The 25635-nt window shown below is 38.5% G+C and overlaps 1 long non-coding RNA gene across 1 annotated transcript; it reads left to right on the top strand.

Annotated features, from left to right (window-relative positions):
- The first annotated feature begins 1542 nt into the window (after positions 1 to 1542).
- Positions 1543 to 17329, top strand: LOC123643717. Its single transcript, XR_006736892.1, has 5 exons — positions 1543 to 1739; positions 4026 to 4193; positions 8061 to 8258; positions 14662 to 14725; positions 16198 to 17329. It is a non-coding gene; the product is annotated as an uncharacterized LOC123643717 (long non-coding RNA).
- Positions 17330 to 25635: the final 8306 nt, after the last annotated feature.

Genomic DNA, 25635 nt, shown 5'->3' with positions numbered 1-25635 from the left:
TAGGCTACCATAGCCCCCCACACCAGCGAGGGTAACAAGCTGTAGGGTTAAGCAGATCCTGTAGATGGTGGAGCAGAGAGAAAGAATCGAGGTCCTTACAGACATTGTTGATTGCTGAACCAACCCCCCCCAAGCCTGTCCTGGCCATTCTCCTATGTGAGCTGATTGATTTCCTTTCTGTTTAACCCAGTGTGTGTCTGGTTTACAGAACTTGTAATCAATAGCATTCTAACTGACACAAGGGGATACAAAAGAAGATTTTTAATCTAGCTGGAGGAACCATGACACACACATGAAAGTTAAGTATCAGTGCATTTCAGTACAGCTGAAGAATGGTATGATCATCCTGTACTATTCATTAAGCACGTAATATGAGCTGGGCACTGTTTTACAAACATAATCTCATGGAATGTTCTAACAGAGTAGGTAGACATTGTTATCCCAATTTTAGAGCTGAGGAAATTCAGGCTCAAACAGCTGTGTACCTGTCCAGTTACACAGTGAGCAAATGACAAATATGATTCTAAATTTTGTGCTTTTTCCATAGGGTAGCCAGGAACAGGAAATTGGATAGAAGTCAGTATAGCAGATTGATGGGCTAAACAGAGCAGATTGAGTGACTTTGTGTTCAGGTAGACCAGGCATCTGCTTCCTACAGTAGTATAATCTTATATAAATTACTTAATTTCTCTGAGCCTCAGTTTTCTTATCTGAAATATGGGAAAATTATACCTACCTCATATAGTTCTTGCCAGGATGTATAAGATTATATATTTGTAATGAGACCATATTATTCGAATGGTAGCTTGTATGGTTATTGGGATAAAGTAAGATTTGAGGAGGGCGCTATTGTAATATCACACTCACATGGTATTTTATGAGAAATCTCTCTGTTTTTGGGTAGGACCAATACCCATTTTTTAAACCTTTTTTTATTTTGAAATATTGTTGATTCACAAGAAGTTGTCACCAATATCCATTTTTGAAAGCTTACAGTGTCAAACTTTTCCTGTATATCCTGCTACACTTCATTCTTTTACTTAAAAAGTTTGCTTTTAATTCACTGACCTTTGGGAAATATCAAATGGAAAGTTCGAATGTAGCCAGACTTTGGTTTTGAAGCAGTAGATATTTGAAGATCAGTAGCTAAATCAAGACATCCAAACGCTTAGAACTTCACACATTTATCCTCTCAGTACCCTTCTATTACAGGAGGAGCAAAAGTCACCCTCCCATTTATCTGGTGCAAAACCCAAAGGTGGAGGCCAGTGGGAAAGGCTGAGAACTCGATAGACTCTCTGCAGTCCCAGCCCAGACCTGAGGAACTGCTTCCCTGCTGCATGATGGGGAATTTTCCATTCGTGTTATACCATTTTCACTTATGAAATATGATCTTCCTCAAACTCTGTGAAGTGGACTTTGTGCCTTTTACCCTGCATGAACTTCTCGCCCACTTTCCCCATCCTCCTGAGTTCACTCACTCTTGAAAATAACCTTTTAAGTCCTGGGAAATGATTCTGTTTTTTCAATTGCCGACTGCTGCCCACAGAGTGTCTGTGGCTCCTTTCAGTGACTCAGCACCTCAGAGACAAAAAGTATTCTGGAGGGAATGTTAGGACAGGCCACACTGCTGTTTACAGGAAAGAAAGAGATCAAATGCTGCCTACAGGGAAAGCTGAAACACCAAACTTAAACACTGAATAGCAAAAACAACCGATGGTGGAAGTCCTGTGAGCAAGGTAAGAAAGGGAACAGTGGGAGCTCTCTTAGGTATGAACAGGGCAGCTTCTGAAAAGCTGTGGGTTAACTCTCTTGGTATCCAGGAGCAAAGTGGCCCTAATCAAGTGTTCACACGGCTGTTGGTGGTAGACAGAGTACACACTCTCTTGTTCTGATGCCCGCTTTGTCCCCACTGGCCTGCAGTCGACAGTCTGTAAGTAGGGGAGTGTGTGTAAAGATGCAGGGGAGAATTTGAACTTGGAAAATTACAAAGGAACAAAGAAAAAAGTCACTCTTTTCTGCCTTTCTGACTTGTCCACTTGGACCCAGTGCAGCTGGCTTAGTCCCTAAGAAAATAAGTCTATTTTAGGTAGTTTCTATGGTCACAGTGGATCTTGTCAGAGCTGTAAGTATACCTGGGACTTGGACTGTGTCACTCTTCTTGCAACCAAGTAGTGGGGAAAATCTTCCATTTGTCATGTTTTCCTCATGTTAGCGCCTCTTGAATCACCGTAGGTTGTTCTAGAAGAACAGATGAAGCAATAAAACTCTCCATATTGTGTTGACTTGAAATCATAGCCCTAAGTTCTCATCATAATTTTTCTTTTTCTTTCTTTTTCTTTCTTTCTTTCTTTCTTTCTTTCTTTCTTTCTTTCTTTCTTTCTTTCTTTCTTTCTTTCTTTCTTTCTTTCTTTCTTTCTTCTTTCTTCTTTTTCTTTCTTTCTTTCCTTCTCTCTTTCTTTCTTCATTAATTCATTCATTTCCCCCTCCCTCCTTCTTGTTCTAGAAAAGCTTTGAAGGAGCATATAAAAATTAATAAAACGAGGAAATGAGTGCTAGGAGAAAATCAGGAACTATCACACTGCACGTGGACATTTGCTAGAGGAATACTGCATATTTGGCTTGGAGGTTTACAGCAGCTAAGACAGAGATGTGTGTGTGTGATCTGTAATTAGTAAATTGATAATACGATTACTGTGTCCATAAGATGAAGACAAACCTATTGCTTGGAAAAATCATGGCAATTTTTGACCTGGGAGAAATTCCTTCCTCAAGTGTAATGATATGGTGAACAACTGTTCAACAGCATTGCACATATAATACAATAAGGGGTTTCATAGGGCTGTTAGTTATAATGTCCCTCAATGCAAGATATTAGCCAAATCCAGCTCTGTAAAGGTAATTCTGTGAAGAGCTCAGTGATGTGGTTGTACGATGCAGCTGTAAGATTTGATGTTAAAATGACCCATAGAAATAGATTTACTATACGGCCAACTGGGAGTTTTATCTGATTTTTTTTTTTTTTTTTTTTTTTGCAGTGAAGCTTTTTAACTGTTTTGAGCCTCAGAGTTCAAGGTTATGCTCTCTGGAGAGAAGAATGTATATAGATAATCTATGATGCCAATGAAGGACACATCTATCAGAGTCAGTTGAGCTAGTGGTAGAATTGATATTTTCTTATGGAAACTAAAGAATCGAACCCAAACAAGGCCAGGATGGGAGGCCACCTTATCTCTAGATAGAGGTGGCCGAGGTTGTCACAGAAAAAATAAAAATAAAAGACTCCTTTTTGTTCAATACTAGAAATTAGGGGAGATTCACTTCAGGACTTTTTATATGTTTACTATGCCTTAATTTTTGGATTTTAAAGTTAGTATATAGGCATAAAAAATTGGAGACAGAAGCATAAACAAAAAAATTAAAATCACCTTTTTATCCAATCACTAGACATAATCAACATTGGCATTCTATTTTCTAATGTTTAAGCATAAAATTGGGATCTTACTGTGCAGACAGCTTTCATATACGACCATTTCATTTAATATTATATAGTGAACATTTTTCCATGCCATTAAATACATATAAAATATATATTTATAAAGTCATTGTTTTGTTATGTATTATTTGTTATGTCTGTCGTATGTCAAATGTTTATTTGTTTCTATTGTTTATATGCTATATTTTATATTTCATTGCATGAGTAAACCAAAAATTATTTAATCACTCCACTGTTTTGGGCATTTCATTTTTTCTGTAGACATTCTGGTCAGGGAACCATCTCGTGTGGCTTCCGCAAAGATACACAGTCTCTGCAGTCAGACTGTTTGTGTTCAAATCTCCGTTCTACCACTGAGTGACCTTGGAAAAGTTACTTAACTTCCCTGATTCTCAATTTCGTCATCTTTTGAGCAGGGATAATATCAGCACAGATCTTCTAGAGTTTTTGTGTCAGATGATGCCTGTGAAAGAGCTACCACATAGAAAAGGCTCTCCAAATGACAATTGTCATCATGATTACCTTCCAGAGGAGTCAATCCAGAGTTTGCGACATCAAAAATCCAAGTTTAGATCTTGGATGCCAGACCCCAGGCACTGCAGCTATTTCTAAGAGAGTTATTATCTCTCAACTCCAGCTTCGGGACGAAGGGAAAGAGGTGGCCATGGCAATGAACGCTTCAGTACGTAAAATAAAGGTACGGGGTGAAAAGCAAAAAAGAAAGCAATTAACTACAGCTGGGCTCTGTACTAGTTTGCCAGGGCTGCCATAATAAGGTGTCACCAACTAACTAGGTGGCTTACACAACAGAAATTTATTGTCTCATAGCTTTGGAGACTAGAAGTCCAAAATCAAGGTGTTGACAGGGTTGGTTCCTTCCAGGGACCTTAAGGAAAAAATCTATTCTAGGCCTCTCTCTTAGGCTTGTAGATGTCTGTCTTCTCCCTGTGTTTCTTTAAATGATGTTCCCTTTATGTGTGTCTCTGGATCCAAATTTCCCTTTTTATATGGACACTAGTCATATTGGATGAAGGTCCACTGTAATGACCTCATTTTAAATTGCCCCTGTAAAGATATATCTCTGAATAAGGTCACATTCATAGGACTTCAACATATGAATTTTGGGGCAGAGGAGGGACCACACAATTCAATTCATAACATGTTACAAAGCGAGTTTCATTTTATTTTATGCTTTGCAGAAAAGTCTCTTTATCAAGAAAGACAAGAACCACTTCTATTCTAACTGTTTTTTATAGCCCACAATAACATAAAAAATATGTGTGCACAATGTAAGCTCTCTGTGAAGCCATGGTAGCTGGTGAAGGGAGTGGATGTGGGGGAAAAAAAACTAGATTAAGTAAGAAAGAAGACTGCAGGGCCACTCTCTCAAATTCTACCTCTTGAACGGTCTGTCTCTTCATCAAGCAATTCTTTCATGCATCCTGGGGTGTTCATTATACTCTTGAGCTAGCTATGTGAACGTTTCACAAGACATACAAAATATGGTAGTGTGAAGCCTACAGCCATTTCAGAGGGTAAATCTGAAGGAATCTCTCTTCTTTGATAAAAATCAGAGAACAAAACTGAACTTCCAATGTGACCCAGCAATGGCTTGAAAAGATAGGAGATGAGGGGAAAATCATGGAGAAAATGTCTTCTTTTCTGCTCTTCAAAACTAAAATAATAAACTATTATATAGCTGTAGGTTTAATTGCCTGAAGGAAATAGGCATTCTAGAAATAGATCAAATACCTCAGGAAAACACAGGACTGGGCTAGGGTAATGGAAGTCCAACTGATCAGAGGCTACTGAGAGCACGAATCCTTGGGAGAGGGGAGAGACCAGCGTATCCGTGGTCATTCTTCAATTCCCAGGGGCAGAATCATGATTCAAGCAACTGAAATCATCCGTGGATTTACAGAACTGCAGAATTTGAAGAGGCATTAAATGTGAAAGTGGCAGGCAAAGAACTACTGACAAAATTATAATTCAGAGCTGAGTTCTTGGTGTCTTTGAAGATTGGTCTAAATTTTGCAACTGATACAATGCAGGGACTCAGGCTTTAGTCTTCTTGCTTTAATCCCCAGTCTAAAGCTTCAAAACTGATTCCGTGGAGTCGAGGAGCATGGCGATCCAAAGGCTCCTTCTGCAGATTAGATTTCCAACTTCCCTTGGAGCGACTGTTCATCACAGGACTGTGTGGAGGATCTCCCTGGCCTCATGCAGGGGTCAGCACGGAGCATTAATCAGGGGACCACTTATCCTGGAACTCTGGCCAGCGTACCTCCAGGAGCAGGGCTGAAAACTGAAGAGCCTTTAGAAGGGACAGGAAATTGGAAGCAGGACAGCGCTTGAGAGCACATTTGTCCGAGAGGCTTTTGTTGTGTTGTCAGATGTGGAAATTTCCAGTCTGAGCAGTTTTAATATTTCCTAGCCCTTCTTGTTTGAAATATGGCTTCCTCCTTTTTGAAACATCAAAAGCCGATGTCACCACCCTTCCAGGTCATTTAGGAGCAAAGCAGAGAAGTAGATTTTTGGTAATGTTTTCACCCAGAGTTAGATGGCATTGGGCATCAGCAAATGATAATTCTTCCTGAGAAATATTTGGTTTTGTATTTTATGTCAAAATTGTCATTTATTCTGATGTGTGCAAACATGGAAGCTGCTTTGTAATCTTGCTGCCTGTGAGACAACCTTCTTCTCAGTTTAGCAATTAGCCAGGCATAAACAGCATTTCCAAGCCTTTAAAATGATGGTATTGATAAATACCTCATAATTTATTTCAGGTGCACTCAGTTTGGTGGCTGGTCAATTTAAATATCCTTGCCAGAAGACTCAAATGCAGAGAAATCCACCAGAATTTTAGTTTTACAGTTGTGATGGAAATACACACAGAAGTGTCTATAAATAAAGGGGTATGAGTAACTCCATATAATACATATTTTATTTTCAAGTTCATATTTTTCTCTCCATCAAATAGACCTGGCTGAAATATGCGGCTGTGACAAACATTTCTAGCAAAATACATGATATGAGTAGTGAAAATGTCTTAGCGACTTAGTTTAGTATTTTTTATTTTTTTTTTTGGTAAGATGGCAAGGACATACTCTTCCTTCCTGAAAAATTGGTCTGCTGCATTCTTAATATATTTAAGAATAAGAATGAGTTAACTATTGCCTCCTGCTTGAAAGTCAAAATTAGGATGTCTTTTCCCAGTAATTTATACCACACTATAAATAGTATTTGCTAATAATATTAACAAGGAACTGACCTACTTCCTCTTTTTAACCAAGGGATAAAAGGTAACTGATTTTCCAATTACTGAGTATTGCTCTTGCTAAAAATGTCTCATTTCATAAATATTAAAATAATTTAAATTCCAAACCTAGGGGAAAAACTGGTAGAATTAGAATTCCCTGGTTTTCTTATCAGGACAAGCAGAAAAGTAAGCCTAATACCATATCTGGCTCCTTGGAATTATAGCTACAGAAGAAATATTCGGATGTTTTCAATTAAAACCTGACAAAAGATAAATTGCAGTGGGAATGACAGGAACAATCGTATGCCGATTTTATTAGAAGGGAGACACATTAAAACCAGGAACTGATGGCAATTTGTGGTTCTGGGAGACAGAAAGTGGAGCTATTACCACTTAGAAAATGTTTTACAACAATATGAATTTCACAAAGAACAGATAATGCAATTAGACTTGTCAGTTCTTCAGATGGCCAGGGCCAAGCCATGCTGACCAGCTGCATCACACCAAGCTTGAGCTGTGTGTCCTGGACTGTGAGTGTCCCAAGGGCAGGACTGTGTCTGTCTCACCTTGATATCCCAGTGGAAAATGATATAAGCTTGTTGTAAAAATGCAAGAAGCATTGGAAATATCCAATGAAGAAAATGAAAATAATCTGACCCACTCCCTTAGAGATAATTTATTACTGACAGTTTAGTAAACCGTATCTTTGCCCTTTGGGGGCCTATCTATTTCTACCATGCATCTATCTATATTAGATAATAAAGTGGCAATATTTTTGTTATCTTCACTGCTGATTTGAAAATTCATCATAGATTGAGGCCAGTTTCTATTTGGAAAAATACCTTAATAAACGATTGAGTTAAAAGGTGAAATCTTAAAGATATTGGCCAGGGTTTCGGTTGATGCCCAAACTTCAGAGAACAGAGCACAAATTGCTTGGCAGGAGGCAAGGAAAGGCGTTCTTCCTTTTTTTTTTTTTCCTTCCAGAAAAAGGGCAGAAGGCAGAGTAGAGAAGAAATAATCATGGAGAAATAAATGAGTGTGGGGTGGGGGGTGAGGAGTAGGGGGTGAGGAGTGGAGTGGGAGGGGAGGAGCCAGAGGCGGCCGTGGGACTGGGCCCTGCTTGGGGGAGGAGTGAAGAGAATTCATGGTGCTGGGCTGCCCAAAAAGTGTCTGGGCTCCAGCAATTTCTCACAGGGACGCCATGTAGCTGGCAGGAACACCTTCCCGCAGCCCCCAGAGGTTAGTAAAGACTGTTATGTCCACAGAATGCTTGGTGTGAGTAAGCTTTTCTTGTGGACACAGGTAAGGAAGAAGGGGCTGAACATCAAGACTGTACTGAAGCTGTGTGAAGAGAGACCGTGTATGTGGAAGCAGGTGATCACAGGAACAGAGGCAGAGGAGGCCCGGAGACACAAGACCCTTCTTCCTTTGCTGCCTGAGCCCCCTGAGTTCACAAATCGCTTGGCAATGTTTTAGATGCCACAGGACCTGGACTTGGTGGTGGGTGTTGAACCACTTTTATCTTGAAGGGTCAGAAAGACTTGGCCTGGATAATATCTGGTTTATAATTATTCTAATTCAAACCATGATAGTGAGACCCCTGGCCCAATCTTCTTTATTGATTAAGATGGAATCACCTCCAAAGAATGTCTCTTACATATACCTAATGGTTTCTGCTACCTATCACGTGCTAAGGAACATGTCCCTGGGGTGCTTCCCTTTTCTTGTTTAAGTGCCCTCTGCCTACTGGTATGGACACGGGTTCTACCATAATTTCCCCTTACGGAAGAACAAGGATTCATGGCAGGACAGTCCAACACAAAGAATAAATCGCTTCTGCAGTTCAAGTCCGGTATGCTCTGGGTCACCAATGGGCTCAGCCACTTTCCTGACTTGTCATCAGCTTGTCTCTGTGTAGACAGGCACAGGTCAGGGCTCCTGGCCCCTCATAATCACTGAGTCTTGATCTCAGAAAAAGGAGGAAAATTTTCTCCTCGCCTCAGTCTAATTCCTGCTCGTTAAGTCCTCATTTTCTGTCTCAGGATGAATGTCTTCCTAGTATGACTGACGGTGGAGAACGTCTATCAGTTACAGGAAAATCCAACTCCTATATAAAAGAGTAAGACCTGGCTCTGTGTCCTCAAGAAGAAAATCACAAAGATAATGCTTTTTCCATCATCTGGGTTAGATGGCCTTACCCTTGGTTAACTTGATGTAATTTTATTTTTACAAAAGAAATACATAAAATAACTCTAATACAATTTTACATTTCATTTTTCACTGGGCAACATATCTTGTGCATCATTCTATATATAAGTGTCTACTTCATTTTTTTTAACGGTTGCATGTTACTCCATTTAACAGTTATACTAGGCTGGGCGCGGTGGCTCACACCTGTAATCCTAGCACTCTGGGAGGCCGAGGCAGGAGGATCACTTAAAGTCAGGAGTTCAAGACCAGCCTGAGCAAGAGTGATACCCCCGTCTCTACTAAAAATAGAAAGAAATTAGCTGGACAACTAAAAATATATAGAAAAAATTATCTAGGCATGGTGGCGCATGCCTGTAGTCCCAGCTACACGGGAGGCTGAGGCAGAAGGATTGCTTGAGCCCAGGAGTTTGAGGTTGCTGTTAGCTATAGCCTGACACCATGGCACTCTAGCCCGGGCAACAGAGCAAGACTCTGTCTCAAAAACAAAACAAAACAAAACAAAAACCAGTTATACTATAACTTATTGATGAACATTTTGGTTATTTAAAAAAATACTGCAACAAATTTACATTTCAGAAGTGCTTTGATAGATAATGTGAGTGTAGTGAATAGCCCAACATTTACCATCTGACACCTTTTTTTGGACATAGCCCAAGTCATAGAAGCCTACAACACTTTTTTAAAAACTGTGGTTAAATATATATAACTTTAAGTTTATATTTTTAACCATTTTAAAGTGTACAGTTTTCTGGTATTAAGTATATATATATTGTCATACGACAATCACCACCATTCATCTTCCCCAGATGAAACTCTATACTGATTAAACACTAACTCCCCTTTACTATGGGTTCTGACAACCACCCTTCTACTTTTTGAATCTGACTACTTTAGGGACCTCATATAAGTGAAGTCATACAGTATTTGTCTTTTTGTAACTGGCTTATTTCACTTAGCATATGGTATCTTCAAGGTTCATCAATGTTGTAGCATGTATCGGAATTTCCTTCCTTTTTAAGGCTGAATAATATTCCATTATATGTATGTGCCACATTTTGTTTATTTATTCATCTGTTGATGGACACTTGGGTTGCTTCTACTTTTTGGCTATTGTGAACAATGTTGCTATGAACATAGGTGTACAAATATCTGTTTGAGTCTCTGCTTTCAATTCATTTGCATATATACCCAGAAGTGGAATTATGGGATCATATAATAATTCTATGTTTATAGTTTTTTTTTTTTTTAGGAACTGCCATATTGTTTTCCATAGTGATATTTGAGTCATTTTTTAAAAATAGCTTTATTCATATATCTCTATACATTCATGTAAAGTATTTCTGTAGGATGAAGTCCCCAAAGCATAAAAGTAAGTTAAAAACATTTTAATGATTATTGTCAGAGTCACCTCAAAAAGGATTGCATTCATTTTCATTGCTACCTATACTACTGAAATTCCCTGCTTTGTCATATGTTCACAAATTTGCATTATCAACTCTTTTGATCTTCACCAGACTGATCAGCAACGTTTTTCAGCTTGTTTAGATTTGCATTTCTGTTTTTGTTGTTTAGATTTGTGTTTCACCATCAGTGAGGTTGAGCATCTTTTCATTGTTTTCTGTCCATTTGTATCTGTTCCCGTGGGGTTTGCCTATTTATGCCCTTTGCCTATTTTTCTGTTGTGTTGCCTTTCTCCTAGTGACTAAAGAGAGGTCTTTGTGAATTAGAAAACTGGCACTTTGCTTTCACAAATATTATGACTGTTTTTCTAGTTGTTGCCTTCTGACCATAATTATGGAAGATTTTTTTTTATAAAAAATTTCAAAGTTTAAATCTGTATAATGTTATATTTATAGATATTTTCTTTATGATCTCTGGGTTTCATATTATGTTCATAAATGCTTTCCTCACTCCAAGATTTATCTCATTCTTATTTATTTTCAGTATTTTATTATGTTTTAAAATTTAACACATGGATCTATTTGAAACATATTTTGATGTGAGGAGAGAGGTAGGCCGTTGTATTTTTTGCTTGAAATGATTAATTAGTTGTTTCAATTCCTTTTTCCTCACTAATTCAAAATGCCAACATTAACTTTTACTAAAATACCATATATTACTGCTTGTTTGCTTTTCTGTTCCTTTGCAATACCTCTCTTTTACTGAGCTGATATCGTACTGTTTTATTTACTATGCCCTTTAAACACATTAAATCTAGTCCTTTCCTTTATGACCCCTATTAAAATTTTTGTTGCTGTTTTTCTTGCACATTCTTACTTGCATATTCTTTCAGACAAACTTTAGGTACATTTGCTCAAGTGCATTAATTGGGATGCCATTGAATTTACAGATTCATTTACGGAAACTGACAACTTAAAATACTGAGTCTTTTTATCCACAAACAAGGCATTTTTATTTATTTGTTAAAGTCATTTTAATTTATGATTACCTTATAATTCCTCTCAGTTGAAGACAAATCTTAATTTCAAGTTTTTGTTGAGAACCACCTGTTCTGCTTGATTGTCTGCTTTGTTTTTCACAACTGCCTTTATTGTCACCCTCCGTATACAAACTATAACTCATTAGAATTTGGAAGCAAGAACTTTAGAATAAAAAATATCCAGTTAAATTTCTCCCTGAGAAAAAGGTAGACAGAGGGATAGCAGTACACTTGGCAGCAGCTCCTCCAAAGCATGTGCTTTCTTTTATTTTAAAAATTTGCCATGGCTCATCTTGGGGTGGGGAGAAAATGGAGGGTAAGGAAGCCAAAGAAAGAAAGAATGGAACAGCAGAATACTGGAAAAGGAATCGTGTGGATAAATTCCTAGTTCTCATAGAATCGGAAATCCCATGTGTGGCTTCTTTATTTTACTTCAAATGTTGCGAATCCTTGGAAAAAGAAATGTACTATGACTAAACATGAATGTAAAGGTCCTCTAAATTCAAATATAGGTGATATTTTGGGAGGTGAAGGTCCTCCAGTAGGGTGAATAACTGAATGTTGACAATATTCCAAAATGAAAGAAAGAATTAAAACATTTTTTTAAAAAATGAAATAAAATTTGGGGTAATAAAATGTGAGGAAAATAGGGCACTCTCCTATAAAACAATTTTTGATGCAATTATAAACACCATGACACTGAAATACAAATGATTCTATCATTTGTATCTCCTTAAAGGTTGATAAAATTCTTCTACGTTGTGCAGTAAATTTACAATAAAAGGCCAAAACGGGAAATAAATATATATTTTTAAAAGAATGTCACAATCACCACTAGAGGGTACAATAAGCAACCTTTCTGCCAGATATTTGAGCAGAGAAATATTAGAAATAAGAGGCAATTTAGAATCACAGTACTTCAAACAACCTCAATAGATCATCTGGAAGAGAAAGAACTTTTAGAAATGTTTAGCATATTTGACATCTAACCAAGGCAAAGGGTATCAAGTGATTTTCAAGGGCAGCGTGTGTCTTGCATAAAAGTAAAGTGAATTTATCAATGAATACAGAAATGTTTCTAAAGTAATTAAACAGGGGAAATAAAGCTCTTTATGCATACATGGGACTCCTCAACAATCTCACTCATTAAGCCTGTTGATTAAAACTGCTTCTAGAATGATTTCACTCTGCAAAGTCAAACTCCTTGAGGCCTTAGAAAACAAAATGATGACACAGGCTTTCAAAACCTCAGTAAGATCCAAGTTGGCAGTAAAGGAAAGAGACAACATTCTCAAACCAGCATTGACATTGGCATGAGCCAGATGCAGAGGGCATGAATTCATAACTTCAGATATTTCACCAGACTTGTGGAGTCTATGTTGTGAAAAATAAACACATTCCTTATTATTCTTTCCAATTCTAAGAAGAGCAGTTTTTTTGTTTATTTAAGTTGGACCGTCTCAACCAATGCATCATCAAATCTGCTGTAATGTTTTCTGGAAAAAAAAAATCTTTAGTACAGGATTCTCATCCCACTAGAAACATGCTTCCAACCTTCAAATTTTGAATGCTATTTTGTGTGGCAGAATAATTGCACTTTGTAAAAGAAACACACCAAACTTTGCAGTACAGGAGAAAATGAGGCAAATACATCCCATGAGAAAAAGAAAAATTTAATTCTTCTTTCATTAACTATTGTTCCAAGCATATTATTGCTTAACAAGTACATAGTACTTTACAATTTATGACATACCTTTACACTAATCTTCCAGTCCTGTCAGGTAGGTATTTTAATTTACATTTTCTGAGTGAGGAAAAAAAGACTTGGAGCAGTAAAGAACTTTATCCAAAGTCGTCCAGTTAGTAGAGGACAGAGCTGGGAGATGAAAATTTGGACTACTCCTTAGTCCAGTCTTGTTGCTGCTATACACTGGCTCCCATGCAATGATGGGAGATGATTCACGGTCAGAAATCCTCTGAATGGCACATTTACATCTCTCTGAAAGAGCTTCAGAGTTAATATGAGAAGGATTTTCTGTTTGGCTGTGAGTGTTCCTGTGGTTATGCCCAGAGTGTCCAGTCATGCCCCAAATGTGGTCATTTTTGTTTCCCAGGTCCATTTCATCATGCAGGTGTGACACCCCAAGTAGTACACTACTAAGGGATCACTATAGCTCTTTGGTGGTTGAAGATCCTTGGCCTTCATTATAACATTACCTTATCTAGTTTTATTGATTACCTAAAAAACTTTCTCAAAATGTACAAAGTTGCTGAGGGCATGCTTAAGTCTTTTTAGCATTTGTTAAATCATTAGAATAGTGTTCACCTATATTGTTACTCAGCAATTGTAATGCACGTGTATTGGATGTTGAAAAATATTTATTACATTTTTATATTTTAATATCTTAAATATCGATGACGATAGAGGAATTATATAAAAAGTAATATCTTCTGCACACTAATAATTTCAATATAATATGGAGATAGAATGCCATAGATGTATTCTTTCTTAAAAATAACTTACATCCAAATCTTGAACTTAATGTGGCCACTGGATCACTTTTGAAAAGATTTTCAAAAAGTTGTTAATAATTTCATGTGAACTTTATTTTTACCATAGCTATATGTTATCTGTACTATCATTTACTATGTACATACAGTCATAAAATGAAATCTTATTCAAATTATTTTTTTCAATATATTAAATGTGTAACTTTAAACATTTAACAATTTTTTTTTGTAATCTACTTAAAATACTCTTGGGTACCACATTTGATATATGTGCTACATTTTGAGAGACATTGACCTACTAGAAAGAGGTTCTGAACTAGAAGGGAGAGGCCTAGATTAGGATATCAACATTATCATTTTCTACTTTGATCATTGAGCAATTCAGTTGACCTCTCTGAGCCTGAATCTTATAAAGTTGTGAAGATTAAAGTGCTAATGACTGTAAAGATTTGTCCATGAAATACATTCAATAAATTTGAGTTTTATCCCTTGAAGGGAATTCAACTGATTAAAGACCATGTTTAGTCAAGACAGTATGAGCTGAGTGTAGATACCTCTCTCTGTAATTTTTAGCCACACAATATGCAACCAAATGCTGGTAAAAGACACAGAAGCTATTTCAGAAAGGCCAGGCTATTAATGAAACCAAATGAAAAGGCAGATCCCCATTGAAATGCTTTGTATGGAAGTTCATACAATTATTTATCACATTCTCTTATGAACTCTTTTGTTCTTTTCAAGGCTGCAAGAACAGAAGCCCACTAAACTCAGCTCAGATCAAAGGTGGAGGGGAGGCCTATCGCAGGTACTTCGAAATCTCGAGGACTATGAGGACACCTAACGGCATTCAGCAAGGTCTCAGGTCAACTGGGACTGGAAAACCCACCTCAGTCTTTCAGAGGCTTCATGATCTCTTCTCTGTCTCTGTCTGGCTCTTTCTGGCTCTGTCTGCTCCGCTCTCCTGTGGCTCTTATTGCAGTTTTGTCTGCTCACTCATCTTGCTCATGATCCCAAAATGGCAATTAGAAGAATCTGGCCCAGTTTATATATTTCCATGCAGTCTGAGGTGTCTGGCTAACTGACGGTGTGGCTCCTCTGGGAATCCACTTCAGAGACAATGAGCTGTGGCCAGCCTGAGACAGTGAATGGAAGGGAGGTGTAACTGATTCCTCCCGTCTCGAATATACAAATCCTTCCACACCCAACCCTTCCTCCCAAAGTGTTAGTAACACTTGCTAGGGGTTGTGGGCATACTAAAGACCTATGGGAGTGTATGATTTTAAGATTGGTGTTTTTATAAGATATATAATATTATGAAAAATATCCTGTCAGTAAATACACTTTCGTCTTTTTAACATTAATTGTTCCCTCAGGTTGTTTTGGCTCTCAAATTAAAGCAACTCTCCTTCCCTGGACTAGGCTACATTCATGCTTTGAAATTTTTTTTGAAAAAACTTTTTCAGAAAAATATGACCTGTGAAGTCAGACTCTTTCATCTAGAGAAACAACCCCATCAAACCCTTCTAGAGTGGGAACTGAGGAAACAGTATCAACACTTACCATCATGGCCCACTGACTTTTATAAATGTTTTATTTCCTAAGCAAGCAGTCAATAGTCGATTCCCCCATCCCCAAATGTTAATATCCCATCATGTGGACATATGCTCGAAATACTCAATACCATTAATTAGAGAAATTAAAATTTATATTTTAAGTACTGTTTTATATACTGGGTGAATTCAATACAAAATAAGTAATTTTTTATGCAAAATTATTCCAAACTCAGCATAAAAGCATAGTTTGTAAATTATAGCATGGCTAAGAATCAAATTGAAGATTCTTATCCCCTAGGTCTGAAGACACGAGGAAACTGCCTTTTTAGTCAGCACCCCAGATTATGTTGATGCAAATGGTCTAAAAACTACACTTGGAGAAGCATTAAACTGCTATGTATGGCTGAAAACAATCTAAACGAGCTCCCCTGGGGATGATCTGATTTTTGATTTTTGCATAGAGATCATTGCATCATGCTCTTTATATTTGGGGCACTCACGCGCTAGTTATGCTAGCATAAGTCCCACTTACCTACTTTGAAATAATTACATAACAACTGATTTTTAGAAAACAGGGTTACTTGATGCCCAGAGAGATAGCCTGACCTCTACATATTTAAGTACAACCAAGCTAGCCTGGTGAGTGGGAGTCTCGTGTTGGTTTCCTGTCAGTCCACAACACTTTGTTCACACACGTTGCTTTAGTGATGTTCTGTGCTTTCAGAGCGTTCTGTGAAGTAAGAAGCTTTGCTCCACTTTGAAGCAGGTGTTTTGCCAAGGGAAACGTGTCTTTTGAAATCAGGTACATTTTCTTGGGTGTTGGAATACATGACTGTGGCAAATGATTATAGAAATGCTATGATAGTCTTTGGGGCTATTTTAAAATGTCATACCATATGATTTTTGAATCATAAAAGCTTACAAGTGATACCAGTTCAAATTGAATATTATATGACTAAGGTACTTAAGATAGTCTGAAGCCCCCAGGGATTTTCTTTTGTGTCTCTACAGGGAGAATGTAGGAAAATTGAAGGCATGTAATAGCGTAAGAGACTTTCAGTTGTTTATCATAAGGATCTCCTGGGTTTTAAATGGAATTTCAAAAAATAATTGTTTCAACCTGAAGAAAGATTTCCAAAAACAACAAAGGCAAAATTTATTTTCCAGAGTTCAACTTGTGTTTTTATATCTAATGCTTTCTACATGCTGGCGATAAAACCCCTTTATTCTTTACCCCTACATTTAATGCTGGCCTTGGATTCTTAAAAAAGCTTTTATTGGCTTTAAATATTTTTTTCTTAGCTAGGGCCAAACTTGTTTTTGTGTTTTTTTTTATTTTTTATATTTTTAATCTTTGAACCATGAATAAGTTAGATTCCGAGAACTTGTTTATTTTTCCTGATTTTTCCCTTGGAGATTTAAATTATCAGTCATTGTACTTTTTCCAATCAAATTTTCAGAAGCCTTTAATGACTCTAGATCTGATTTAACTCCTAATTGCTCCATATACTATTGAAGGAAAGAGCAATTTATTTTCTAAAACTAATTAGACTTACATAACAGTTATCTTTTTCATGGGGTCCCTTCTATCAAGATGATTTTTCTTCAGCCTCTAGTCTGAAGTATTTCTGTTTACCCATATAGTGTCAACTCGGTGCTCCTCCCTTTTGAAGCCTATTCTGGAAATCCCTTGGCTATTTTGCTATTCTTTGTCCTATTTTCCATCCTCTAATATTGCCATTACCGCATAGGAATTTGACTGTTGACATGTCTTTTTCCATACTAGATAGCAGCTCATAGAAGTCAGGGAACTTATTTTTAAATCCACAGTGCCAGTGTATTGCCTACTGCAAATAAAATGCCAAATAAATACCTGAAGAAATGTATCCTTATATATTAAACTCAAACCCACATGTTCCGATCCACGTAAATATTTAACATGTTATTATAGACAAGAACATTTGAATAAGAAAAGCTTCTCTCCAATTGAAAGAAGTTAAGACTTTGCCCCTTACTCTAATATAATTGTCTCTGATACCCTAGGTCAGGCTTTCTCAACCTTGGCACTCCTGACAGCGTGGACTGGACAACGCTTTGTTGTGGGAGGCTGCTCTGTGCATCCTAAGACATTTAACACCATCCCTGGCCTCTTTCACTTCGGACATCAGTTCTTTCTATCCCCTCTTCTTATTGTTGACAATTAGAATTTTTGGTGGCCTATTGTAAAGAAATCTCATTTTGGAGGAGACATGCCAAGTTCATTTATAAAGCCTTGTTTTAGTTCTTCTGGAATATCTTTCAGAAAATAAAATTTGTCATCCTGTGGGGCATGGTAAACTGATAGAAAGGTTCCTCCTAGAAGGATCTGCCACGATTTTGGGCTTGTCGTAAACACAGACCGTAAACACGCATGGGTCTCAAGAGTGGTTTAGCGGAGAGAGGCCACGGAAAAAGGCAGGCCTTGCTATAAATTCTAACTGTACCACTACGAGACCTAGGGCGCCATAATGAGGACCTTAACTTCTCTGGTCCTCATTTTCCTTCTCTGAAAAGTGAGTGAAATATGCCTACGTTGAAGGTTTTTGTTAGGTATTGATTATTAAGAGGCATCCTCTGTGGGTCTCATGTTTTTGCTTGTCTTGTAAACACAGTCACTGACTGCCTTTGTTCCAGACTATCTTTTCAAGGTTGATTTTATAATGAAAAGCTTGGAAGACAGTGACTCCCTCTGGGACAAAAAGTAGAATTGTTTCCTGACCAGGATAATAAGACAATGTCTACCTCTAGGGGAAAGGTCAGGCAGGCTCACTGTTCGTCGTAACTATGTTTGAAGGCGTGAGGTAGCCTTCTTCATGTCACCTTGTGGGAATTCAGCCTTGAGGAACTTAGGCAAATGCTGACACTCTGGCTACTGCTATTGCTATAGTTAATAAAGTCCTTTGCTTTTGACCCAGAAGTTTGGTGTATTCTGCCAGCATCTAGGAAACTGTGGCAGGTTTATTTGTTAGTTTGTTAGTAGGGTAAAATCCCAACTCAACACAGTTTTTGATACTGATATGGCTCCAAATCAGGGCACAAATGTGGGAATATGGCAGGTTTTTATTCCAGACTGCTGACCCCCTCCGATGTATCCTCTAGAGCAGCAGTCCCCAACCTTTTTGGCACCAGGGACTGGTTTCATGGAAGGCAATTTTCCCACGGATGGGAGCAGGGGTTGGGGGGAGCTCTGAAGCCCATCCCTAACAGGCCATGGACCGGCACCGGTCTGTGGCCCAGGGGCTGGGGACTGCAGCTCTAGAAGAGGGAGGATAAGTATAGACGCTGGTCTTACTATTCAATTTAATTTCCACCTCTCTTCAAAGTTACCTATGGCATCTATGTCTTGTCAGCCTGTAGATTGATAGTAATTACTGACTTAGCCTCCAATCAGCTCCTATTTCTCAGCTTCCTCAAAGACCTTTTGCTTATTTCTGTGGATTTTTAGACTCTCATGTTAAAGCTCTAATATTTCAAGCCTGAACATGGTGTTTAGGTCCAGATGTTGGGCTTTGAGAACCAGAACATTGGGAATGGTCAGAATTCTGGTAATTGGATTTCACAGCTGGCTCCCCTATTTCTAGAGAAAGGGAAATGTTTTCCTGGAAGGTGCTATCTGCTATTTCCCATATGGTTCTTTAGGGCTAAGACTTTTAGTAAACCGTAGTTCATGCCTTAGCAATTATTGCATAGCTAAGAGATTTATGAAAAGTGACTAATTAAGGATACTAATTGCCAATTGCCATAATTTACTTGAACCTGGGATGTGTCTACCTCCTTGGCTATTCCAGATAGCTCTCCCTCTTACTTCCCAGGTGGTTGTATCAGTTGCAGGTCTTGAATTCCAAGCAACAGGAATCAACTTTGGCTGATAAACAGAAGAGGAATGCACAGAAGGATAATGGTAAGAAGGTAGAGAACCAGACTTGGAAAATAACAGAATCTGAGCTACCTCCAGGAGTCTGGAGAGCATTAAGTATACAGCAGTCTTCTCAGGATTCTGTTCCAACCATTCTTCCCCTTCCTTCCACTTACATTTCAAAGCCTTGGGAGACAGAGTCCAAATGGCTGTTTTTGGTCCCTGGTTCACCCCTGGGCTAGGGAAGGACAGAGAATCTTGTTTTATGGTTCCAAGGCTGTGCACAATGGAGACAGTAATTTTGCAAAGGAAACCAGGAAAATAGAGGTTGTGGTAGCAAAAAGTAAGATATGTCCCCTATGGTAGCCAGTGAAAACATGTTTTCTTCTCTGAACAGCTCTTGCTGTTTGGTACCACAGAGAACCCACCCATGCTTAGAGCAGACTCAGGTCTGGGATGGGGCTGGGGAATTTGTTTTTTAAAAGGTTCTCTAGCCAGGGGTAATACATAATCAATCCCAGGATAACATGGAGAGTAAAATATATTTTCTGTGCGTAAGGGGGAACTTCTGAGGCAGAGCTGTTAAACTTTAAAATTATATTCATCTTGACTATTTGAATTAGACAAAAATTAAGAATTATAACATTTTAACTCTAATTTCTGATTGTTTACTATTATGGGCTGAATTTTGTCTCCCACCTCTCCACTGAATTCGTATGTCGAAGTCCTAACATATGAATGTGGCTGTATTTGAGACAAGGACTTTAAAGAGGTAATTAAGGTCAAATGAGGTCATTGGGGTGGGCCCGCATCCAATATGACTGGTGTCCTTATAAGAAGAAGAAAGTAGGACACAGACACAGAGGACATGAAGACACGATGACACTGGGAGAAGACAGCCATCTACAAGCCAAGGAGAGAGGCCTGAGAAGAAATCAACACTGCCAACACCGGGAAACTTCCAGCCTCCAGAACTGTGAGAACATAGACTTCTGTTATTTAAGCCACCCAGTCTGTAATACTTTGTTATGGCAGCCCCAGCAAACTAATATAGTTACAAACTGGTATAGCAGGTTTACAAATTTATTGACATCACAATTCTCATGCAGAAATAAATAGTAGCCCCTATATTTTTCTATGATTGGCCTGTTTTTCCTCACAAGCTCCACCTTACTGGACAGCAGAAAGAAACAAAAAAGGATAATGAAATTTTAATCCTTCTCTGGTCTTATTTAATAATTTAAGTTGCATCATTAGATTATTCATTCTCTGTTTCACTGTTGACCAGTGTTATGCACCCTCTTCTGGCCCACCTTAAGATGGGGTGTGAGGATGGGGACAGAACTGTATCTTATGTAGCTTTACGAGGTTGGGTGGGGCAGTGCTTGAAACCATACAGCAACTACTGGATGGTTTGAATGACCAGGCTTCTCTTCTGCTACATCTGCTAGTTGTTGGGATCCCATGGATCTCACTGGCCTTTTGGGGATTATTTGTGGTACCTCTCGCCCACTGGCATCTATGGTCTTGGCCATTTGTTCTGGACCTAAAGTCTCAATCAGGAAGCTTTCTGTTGATTCAGTGCTGTTCTCATTGCTTCCCCATACCTTCACCAGGACGCGAAGGATTTTCTGGATTTCCAACATGGGGATTGGGGCTCTCACATCTATTTGCTTTTTTCCTCCACCTCCATTATACTGCTCCTTTCTACATTGAAAGTGGTTGGTTGCGGATCTTCTCTTCTGCATCCAGCCAAAGATGCATACCAATAGCTCTGAGGTCCCTGGGCTCCAACATACCTATCAGCTGCAGTCCCCAAACCCCAGGCCGCAGACCAATACGGATCTGTGCTGGCCGCAGAGCAAGCCAGGGAAGCTTCATCTATATTTAGAGCCACTACCCACCACTTGTGTCACTGCTTGAGCTCTGCTTTCTGTCAATCAGCAGAGGCATTAGATTCTCAGAGGAGCACGAACTCTGCTGTAAACTGCCTATTGGAGAGGTTTAGGTGGCGTGCTGCTTATGAGAATCTAATGCCTGATGATCTGAGGTGGATCTGAGGTGGTGATGCTAGTGCTGGGGAGTGGCTGCAAATACAGATTATTATTAGCAGAGAGGTTTGACTGCACAATAAATGTAATGTGCTCAAATCATGCTGAAACCATACCCCCACCCACCCTGGTCCATGGAATAATTGTCTTCCATGAAACCGATCCCTCATGCTAAAAAGGTTGGGGATGGCTGCCGATCAGGATGTTTCTAAAGCCCTTGTGTTTTAAGGTCTGGCGTGAGAGGCAGCCTTGATGTTGCCCTCCCCACTGCTTCTGCTGCCTTCCACTATCGTCTTCACTTCCTAATCTAACAGGCTGAGAGTGGGTTTGTTTTCTCAGTCTTCCTGTGTTGAGGGGATCTCCCTTATACCAAACCATTATAAATAAGATTACTGATTTTAGCTTTTTAAAGGAGGAGATAAGGGAGTCTAGAAAATGTTTCTGCTCTTTTTCTCCAAAAAAGTTGCTGCATTTTGTATATCAAAAGCTGAATATTAACACTATTTTTTCCTCTTTGCATTCCTATGTTAACAATTCTAAATCTCCCCTAGGCAAATTTATCAGGAGAATGGAGGCAAGATTAGTGTAAGAAAATGCAAAACAGAGAATCTCATTAATATTTTAGAAACGTCCATGTTATTACTAGCTCTCAAGAACTGCTATGGAGTGATGTCTCTCCTGCTAATAGATGTAATTATGTTAACATAAATTCAATACATTGTGGGTAAGTTTGGTAGCACCCCCTTTGCTCAGAACATTTTTTTGAGTAGTTCTACCCCTTCAAAAAAGCTCAGTGTCCTCCATGCCAGGATAAAGGGACTGAACCAGTCAAAACTCACTGAAAAAGGCCTTCCTGTATAATGTCCACCTGCTCGCTCCAACCAGATCTCAGAACTGAAAGAGAAATCGTACTCAAATTCTCAATGTTATAGTCAGTTCCCCTAAGTACAGCTTCAACTGGTTGAAAAGCCACTGAAAGAAAGAGGGCATGGTCTGGAAATGTGATCAAGTACATTTTGTTTCTATTTTGGGAAGCATGTTAAGGATTTTCACTGGGATGGAGTTGGATTAATTCTTCTCATTCACGTACGGTGTTCACATTTGAACTCACATCATCCTGAGGGTAAAACTTTCTTTATGAACTCCAAACTACATTGCAGTCCTGAGCCCAAAGCAAATCAATTCGTTTTTCAGAGGATAGTGACAGGGGAAGTCAGCCAGTGTGTCCCCCAGCAACACCGAATCACCTTTCCCTCTCTTAGGTGCCTACCGAAAGTCATTTGACTACTTATTGTCCTCAATTTATCTCAATTCAACATATTGATCATATACTAGTCAATTAGTGTGGGGCTCAGCATTGTGTGGAATGTTAAGTAAGTACCTGGAGTTTATAACCTTGTTGGGTCAACTTGACACTTGAATGGAAAACAATGTAAGACAAAATAAAAATTGAGTCAAAATATGTAATAAACCAAAAGAAATGAAAGCACATATCCATACAAAGACTTGTATACAGATGTTCCTATCAGTCCTATTTGTAATAACCCAAAACTTGAAATCACCTATAATAGTTTTCTATTGCTGTGTAACACATTAACTCAAAATTTATCTCACAAGTTCCATGGATCAGGAATTTGGGAGAAGCATAGCTGGGTGGTTCTGGCTCTTGGTCTCCCACGAGGCTGCAGTCAAGCTGTCAGGGGGCTGTGGTCATCTGATATTTGGACTGAAGTTGGAGGATCTGCTTCCAAACTGGTTCACGCACATGACTGCTGACAGGAGACCTCAGTTTCTCGTTACATGGGCTTCTCCATTGGGCTGCTTGAGTTTCCTTGCAGCATGACAGCCAGCATTCCCCAGAGTGGGTGATCCAAAAAAGAACAAGGAGGAAGTCCAAAATATTTTTATGTCCTAGCTTCAGGAGTTGCTATTTCAGGAGTTTGTTTATTCTATTCATCAGAAAAGAGTTGCTAAGCCCAGTCCATACTGGAAAGGAGAGGAAAATAGCCTTCACCTCTTGAAGGGAGCAGTATCAAAGAACTTGTGGACATATTTTAAAACCACCATACAACCAAAATGTCCATCAACAGGAGAATCCATAAAGAAATTATTTGTATGTCTATACAATGTATTATTACTCAGCAATAAAAAGGAATGAAGTTTTGATACATGCAATAACATGAATGAATCTCAAAATAATTCTACTAAGTGAAAGAAGCCAGACACAAAAGGGGACATTCAGTAGGGTTTTGTTTATATAAAATTGTATAACTGCACATTAAGCTATATATAGAGAATGCAGATCAGTGGTTGCTTGGGACCAGGGTTAGGGAGGCAGAGAGACAAAGGGGCGGTGGGGAGAAGGATTTCAAGGGGCATAAGGAAACGTTTGGAGATGATGGATATATTCATTACCGTGATTGTGGTGACAATTTCAGAGGTGTGTAAATGTGCCAAAACCCATTAAATTATGTTTTAAATATATACAGTTTATTGTATGTCAGTTATACCTCAGTAAAACTGAAAAAATGTGTGGTAAAGATAAGAAAATTTTTTTAGCTCATATGCCAATTATATTTTCCAGAACTTCAGTTTTCAGCTCTGTCTCCTTAGTCACCAAATATAATTAATAAATCTAGGCCTTTTATCAATTGCAGAATAGTTTTCAGCATGGAAGGAACTTACTAACCTCTTTTAATGTAAGGTAATACTTTTCGGACTCTGAGTTCTTATTTGGTTAATCAACACACTTCAGATTATTATCATTTTAAATACAATCCTTGAAAAATTTTAGATATATAAGCCAACAATGTCTATTTTGCTTTGTGGGTTTGTCTAAAATCAAACTATTTTCTTCCTTCACACGTATGCTCCTTTATCTCAGTTTATTAAATCACCATTCACCCAGCACCATGACCTGGAAATATCACTACTTCTCCTTCCTTGGCATCTTTTTCCCCAATCCATACCCCACAATTCACTTATTAATTTAGTAAATATCCATTGAGCAACTGCCATATGCTAGACACTGTATTAGTTGTTAGGGGTACCGTGGTGAGCAAATGCACCTAATTTTTCCCCTCATGCTGCTTACATTTTAGCAGAGGATGTAATCCCCAGTCTGGTCAATTGTATACTAGAGCTGCCTCTGTGTCCCCTATGTCCTCCAACCCCACTGCCACTGATGCAGTTTAAACACTAATCATCTCTCATCTAAAGTATTAATAATTTTCTAACTGGTCCCTATCTTTTTTTTACCTCCTCAGACTAGTTTTTTTTCTCCATATTCCTGCCAAAGTCAGCTTTCTAAAATGTAGATTTGATTATGTTATTTTCTGATTCAGATCATTTTTGATGGATCCATATGACCAGCTGAATGAAATCCAAACTCCTTCATGACTTGACCGTGGCCTGCTAACTCAGCTCAATTTCCCCAGCTCTACTCCTTCAGTCATTCTAGCAGCACTGCTCTGCTCAAGTTTCCCTATCATGCTGGGTGTGCTTGCACACTTTGCTTTGGTTTGGAAATGACCTTTGACATCTTCACCCAATAAATTCTGTGTATTCTGTATTCTTTAATATACCATTCACATGAACCCCCTTTCTGAAGAACACCTATTCAGGAGCAGCATTTACCAGTCTTCCAAACATGTGTGTATTCTTGCAACTTAGCACTTAATCAAGGTTGCACACTACTGAGGAAGAAAAGGCAATTCTAGCTCCCAGCGAAGCCATGGTGTCATCCTGTTGAACATAACATTTTCACAGAATAACAAAATCATATGATGTTGCTATGTGTGTAAACCACTTAAAGGATCAAAACAAAAATAAGAACCCACAGTAATCACGTCCAAGCACAAAAACAAGGATGCTGTGCTAACCACAAAAATGGCCACACATACCCCTTTCCCAGTTACTGTGACTGGCTCCTGCTGCTTTACAAATTACAGATTTAAACCCATTCCATTCTTCCCTCCACCTACATAAAAGTTATTAAGATATTCAGTCATAGAATTCCTCCCACTTTCTGACAGCAAGTGATTTAGAGAAAATCCCTATTTCCCACAACCTTCCCCAAAATTACCTAACACAATCCCAAACTCAAAGACTATAACAAGTCCCTGCTCTTACACTCTGAGACTCCCCTTTTATCCCTATGGCCTGGGGTTTCCCTTCCTGCAGTAAATAATAAATCTAACTTTTAGTGCAGTTATAT

Source organism: Lemur catta, chromosome 8 (genome assembly GCF_020740605.2).
Source record: "Lemur catta isolate mLemCat1 chromosome 8, mLemCat1.pri, whole genome shotgun sequence".
NCBI classification, from domain to species: domain Eukaryota; kingdom Metazoa; phylum Chordata; class Mammalia; order Primates; family Lemuridae; genus Lemur; species Lemur catta.
Note: the sequence above shows the minus strand (reverse complement) of the source record. Positions and strands in the feature narration are given on the sequence as shown.